The sequence below is a fragment of the Puma concolor genome, chromosome B3, assembly GCF_028749965.1.
Source record: "Puma concolor isolate L17-30 chromosome B3, mPumCon1.1.hap2, whole genome shotgun sequence".
NCBI classification, from domain to species: domain Eukaryota; kingdom Metazoa; phylum Chordata; class Mammalia; order Carnivora; family Felidae; genus Puma; species Puma concolor.
Window position 1 is genome coordinate 84,193,014 of NC_141672.1, and position 6,055 is coordinate 84,199,068.

The 6,055-nt window shown below is 41.7% G+C and overlaps 1 pseudogene; it reads left to right on the forward strand.

Moving 5' to 3' along the window:
* The first annotated feature begins 2,272 nt into the window (after positions 1-2,272).
* Positions 2,273-2,628, forward strand: LOC112856251 (cytochrome c oxidase subunit FA4 pseudogene; annotated as a pseudogene).
* Positions 2,629-6,055: the final 3,427 nt, after the last annotated feature.

The following is a 6,055-nucleotide window of genomic DNA, read 5'->3' on the forward strand; positions in this document are numbered from 1 at the left end:
CCAGTATTCAGTTTCCTAAACTTATTATCCCCTAATCTTTGGCCCTGGGGTCCTTCACATCTTCAAATCTGTTACGTAGCACATTGAAGAATTTTGAATATACCTGCTATGGAACTCAGAGCAGATTTTGGCGATGGGTTAAGGGCATCTGGTGATAGCAACCTGCCATCATCTCACATATTCACACACCATTATTAATTTTGTTTAAAGCTGAAGGTACACACATAAGTGCCAATAAAATTGCCTACCTGAATCTAAAGCAGTCCTTTTTTTTTTTTTTTAATCAAAAGGCTATGTGTTCATGTGTAACAACAGTTAACAGTCAATGTTTTTTGAGAATACTTCTCTCCCAGAAGTTTTCTCTGGTTAACAGAGAGCAGTTAGATTTCTATATTTTACTTTGGGCTCTATTCTTGAGTATCTAGCACTCAATTCTATCCACTGCCAAGACTCTAATTCCTATCTGAAATTGTGTAATACAAGAGTGCACAAAGCAAGAAGTATGGAGTGTGTGAACCAAGAGGCAGAAGTCCATCTAAAGCTACAGACATCACAAGACTTGGCAAGTCGAAAAGAAAACATAAATCAAAGGTCAGAGATAGCAAAGACACAGGAACCAAGCAAGGAAGCAGAAATAAGATCATGTAGATATATGGGAATATAAAAAGTTAACAAAGGCAAAAGTATAGGGAAGCTCACCACCAGGGTACAGTTCAGGTAAGTGATCAGTAACCAGGAGGCCTGCCTGCATGGAAGGCTAAGGCAGCCCCATCTTAAAACACATAGGGAGCATCAGATAAAAAAAAGAATCTATTCTGGACAATCAATCAGATGTCCCGGTACTGTCCCCTGTCCCAGAAGATGCCCAAGGCTTCTTGGCCATATTCTATTGAGATCAATCCCGGCATCTAGCCTGGGAGGTTAATGGAAAGGAAGATACATGATTGGGGGATGAGAACAAATCTTAACTTTTTTTTTTTTAACTGAAATACAGTTGACATGCAATGTTACATTAGCTTCAGGTGTACATAATGAACAACTCGATTCATTATGCTATGCTCACCACAAGTGTATGTAGCCACCATCTGTCACCATACAGCGCTATTACAATACCATTGACTATATTCCCATGTTGTGCCTTTCATCCCTGTGACTTATGCGTTCTATAACTGGGAGCTTGCACATCCTTCTATCCTTCAGATGGTACCCTTAAAGCTATAAATTCAATTGTGTGTGAGAGGGTGAAAAGTAATGTGGAAATGGGAAACAAAAATGAAAAGGATTTCAGTCACGCCTCATGTCCTAAGAGAAGCCATCCTGGAATTCTCTTCCGGGGTTAGGAGCCCTGTTCTGCTCTCACGGCATCCTTCTCTTTCACCTACTATGGCATCAAACACACCCCATGGTGATCCGCCATCTCCCCACCCAGGCTGCCCCACCTTGAAGTAAGTTGCAGGGCTTGTTTATCTTTATATGCCCTCTAGATAGCAGCTTTGCAATAAAGGCTTACCAAATGTCAATAATTGCCTTTGTCTTATCAAAGCACAAGTTCCTTACAGATAGGAAATGCAGCTTTGTGACACTTCATAGGCACAATATTTTAGTTGATTAAGGTGAACATTTCATCTAATGGCCTTTATTGTCTTACAACTCATTCAAGTGATGTGTCACGGACAAGTACTCTACAGTCACACCAAAGAGCTCCTCATACCGACTCAAGGAGAATATTTCTCAGACTGACTGTTTTATAGAAAGTAATTGGCTGAGTTAGGGGCTTACTTTCAAAAGTTTGAGGCTTTTGAACACATTCTAAGTTGCTCTATTTTCTATAAGGGCCCTTGGTCAATTTTCAAAGAGGCAATATCACATAGCAATTGCGAACTCAAGACACTCAAGAGACAGGCTGCCAGATTCGTATTCCAGCTCCTCCACTTACTATCTGGTGACCTAAGGAGAGTTACAGAACCTCTCTGTGCCTCAATTTTACCATCTGTAAAATGGGGATGGAGGTAGTTGTGAGAATTAACTACAACTGGCAATTTTTTTAAGCCCTTAAAACAGTGCCTGGCACATAGTATGACATATAAATTAAATAAAAATTAACTACTGTTATATTTTGCTGTCCCCCAAACCATTGATTACTTTAATCAAAATTACATCATCCACAACATATTTAGGTCCTTCCTCAAAGCATTACTGCTCTCTTTATTTGATATTCTGTCCCAATTTTGGTAAAAGATATTTTATTATAAAAGTAAGCAAATACGGGTGACTTTGGACGTCCGTTCACGCTAGGTGCAGGGACTACTTAGTGCCGGGCCTTGCAGTTTTGATCTTTTCTTCTCCCGGAGCCGAGGCCTCTGCTGCAGTCATGTTACGCCAGATCTTCAGTCAGGCCAAGAAGCATCCGAGCTTGATCCCCCTCTTCATATTTATTGGAGCGGGAGGTACTGGAGCAGCCTATACGTCTTGCTCCTGGCGTTGTTCAATCCAGATGTCAGTTGTGATAGGAAGAATAACCCAGAACCGTGGAACAAACTGGGTCCCAATGATCAATACAAGTTCTACTTAGTGAATGTAAATTATAGCAAACTGAAGAAAGAAGGTCCAGACTTCTAAATGAAATGTTTCACTATAAAGCTGCTTAGAATGAAGGTTCTCCAGAAGCCATCCGCGCAATTTTCCACTTATCCAGGAAATAGTTCCCCTCTGAATGCACGAAGTCATGTTGATGTATTGTGTTGGGGTTTACACGAATAAATATCTGAAACTTGAAAAAAAAAAAAAAGCAAATATGCTAAAAATTGAGAAGAAAATTTGCACATATTATTACTTAATTTATCATAAAATAGCTATAATAACTTCCTGAATTCATCCTATAAAATTTCATGCATTTATCCGAAGACAGTAAGAGGTATTGAGGAAAGTGCTTATCTTCTATCTTCATTGTTTCCTAAGAAGTTACTAAACCTGAGGTCATTATTTTTTAGACAAAAGAGAATCTCTCATACTTCTGGAAAATTTCAAAACACTGCCAACATGTTTTCTGATCATCCCTACTTCCTGTGGTGGGGTTTAAAAACCACGCCAACTTTCGTAACTGCTGAGATTTACAGAGTGAAGCCTCATCTGATAATCTTGCAAAAATGGATAGGCAGTACTTCTCTTCCTTTTCTAAATGCCACATATGCCAGCTTTTACAAATGTTACAAAAAATTCCCAGTCAGCCCCACGCTGCTTCCAAGCAGGTGCAAGCGCTGTTTCTCAGCTCCATCTCCAGGGTAGCCTGGGAAATCCCTCTTCCCTGACGACCTCCCCTAGATCTACTTAATCAAGCCTGGAATCTGTTTTACTGGAGAACGAAAAAGTTTTACCTTCAGCCTCCCAGGTCCTGACTAGCCTGTCTGGTATCTAAATAATGAACAGTGGAAAAGAATGGGTGGATAAAAATAAAATGTTTCTTTACCTAAAATGATCAAGAGCTGGGATGTAATTAAAAGCTGGCCTTAACAAGTTTTCCAGAATTAGCAATTTTCAAAGGTTTTTGAAGAGAAGAAAATACTGTGATATTAAATTCACCCTGGAACATAGCTTGATTTTTTTCAAAAGCCTATGTCGTACTTGATGACTGTCCCCAGGAAGAGTGGTCATTGTCTAATAGAATCAAGAAGTATAGACAATAATACTATAACCGAGTCATTTATACCATCCTTTTAAAGTTGCTTTTTAAATTAGTTTTGTCGTTGTTAATTTGCTATTTGCCTCAAGTTGAGGAGAGAAACAGATTCCACTTATTTGAGGACTCTATTTTTTCTGCTTCGTGTTGTTCATCTTGCCCTTTAAAAATATCTTTTTAAATTTTATGTAGCTCAGTTTGCCCTTTTTGTATAGTACAATGTGCTGAACTCCAGTTTATGGATGTGTTAATAGGCATAGGCAAGCCAATAATAATTCCTTTGTAAAATTGCAAAAATAACTTTTCTGAAAGTCCAACCAGATCCCACTATTAGAAGCAGAGAGCACATTTGAGTCAAAGTCCTCTTGCTCAGAAACCCCGTTGTTGCCATGGGAAGACTGTGAAAATGCTCAAATGTGGGCATGCTGTAATTAGAAGCAAACCGTGGGCTTTATGGGGCCTGTCACGATGTTTCTAGGAAGCTCCTTCTGCGTTGGCTCAGTAAGACATCCTTTTCCTACCATCATGACTCACTTGTGACTTCCAAGGCTCCCCCCCTCCTCCTCCTAACTCACCCCCCACTTGTTCTGGGTGGAAGAATGCCCGGATGCTCCAGAGGCAGATAAGTAGGCGGGTGTCCAGTCCACTAATGAGTGCACACTTCTAGGCGTTTTAGAAGTGAGGCAAAGGGTTTTTGCTGGGCATATTCAGAGCTAATGATGTGATGGGTCTATGTTAATCATGCACCAGGAGACTCACTTCTTTGGCTACTCTAGCCCACTCACTAATCCATCCAAGCCTGCTTATTCCTCCGTCCTTTCTTCCTGTCAGGAAAGCATGCGCAAGTTCTCCACCAAACGATGAATCTCTGCTCCTGGGGGAATCTACGAGTCAGAAATGCTTTTGAAAGGAAAGAGGAGCCAAAGCCTTTGCATAAATAGGCCAGCTGCAGAGCTTCAAGGCAGGGAGTCAGGGAGAAAACTCCTTGTGGCCTTGGCCCCAAACCTCCCGGCTGCCACTTATTTCCATTGTCTGCCCACAACCCCAAACAAGCCAGCCCACACCTCTGTGACTGTACCCACTGTCATTTTCAGGAAAAGAGATTTTCTGAGTCCATCTTGGCATTTCTGTGAAATCACAGAAATAATTCATTGAATCACAGAACCGAAAGAGGTGATCTAATCACTTTTATTTTTATTTTTATTTTATTTTTATTTTTTTTTTAATTTTTTTTTTTCAACATTTATTTATTTTTGGGACAGAGAGAGACAGAGCATGAACGGGGGAGGGGCAGAGAAAGAGGGAGACACAGAATCGGAAACAGGCTCCAGGCTCTGAGCCATCAGCCCAGAGCCTGACGCGGGGCTCGAACTCACGGACCGCGAGATCGTGACCTGGCTGAAGTCGGACGCTTAACCGACTGCGCCACCCAGGCGCCCCTAATCACTTTTATTTTTAAAACAAAAATGCCATCAGGAGAGGTTATCTGACCTGCCCATGCTCATGCAACTCTAGATACATAGAGCCAGAACTAGAATCTGCATCTTTTCATTCCTCGTCCTTTACCTTTTTATCACACATGAGCTTGTGCAAGCAAACCCTAGGGCAGAGATATTCTTTTCACCTCAGCTTTCCTGCTCTGGTTTCCTTTAGTGCTCTCTTTAGTGTCATGGCTCATTTGTGTCATGACTAACCAGCATCCAGTTGAGCTGAGTCTGATTGTGAAGACTTACCTGTAGCACTTGTTAAAAACAGAAGTTCCTAGGACTTTGCTTGGGAGGTTCTGGGATGGGTCTCAGGAATCATTTAATGAGTTTCCCAAGTGAGTCTGAGCATGAGGTCAGTTCAGGGGAAAATGCTTATACAGGGCAATAGTCGGGGGAGGGGGCTGGGGAGGGGGAGGGTGGGGGAAGGATGTTTGATGGGCAAGGTGCCCCAATAAGAACAGAAGACAGAGATGGAAAAGACCAGGAATTTTGCCTCCTAGCTGCTTTTTTTAGTGGGTTAACCACTAGACCACACTTCCTCTAGAGGAGAGGCAAGGAATTAAAATCAAAGGTTTACCATTGATTCATGCTGCCTGCTAATTCTGCTTATTGCGCCATGCTGTGACCCAACTCTCTAAGGCTTGGAAACAGATGTGGGGAGTGAGCAGCCTGAGGTACTGAGGGATGGGGGAGGCGGGGAGAAGGCAGACAGCCAGAAAAAGAACTTCCTCTGCTGCTAAATTTCAGCAGGAGTGGAAGTCAGTTGAAATTGTTACCATGCAGATCTGGAATCATTTTTGCAATCTTCTGGCTCCAATTCCAGGTTTGTGCATTCTGCAACAAGAACTGAAAACTTAGTAATGCTCCTGACCTGACTTTTGCCTCTGCCCTT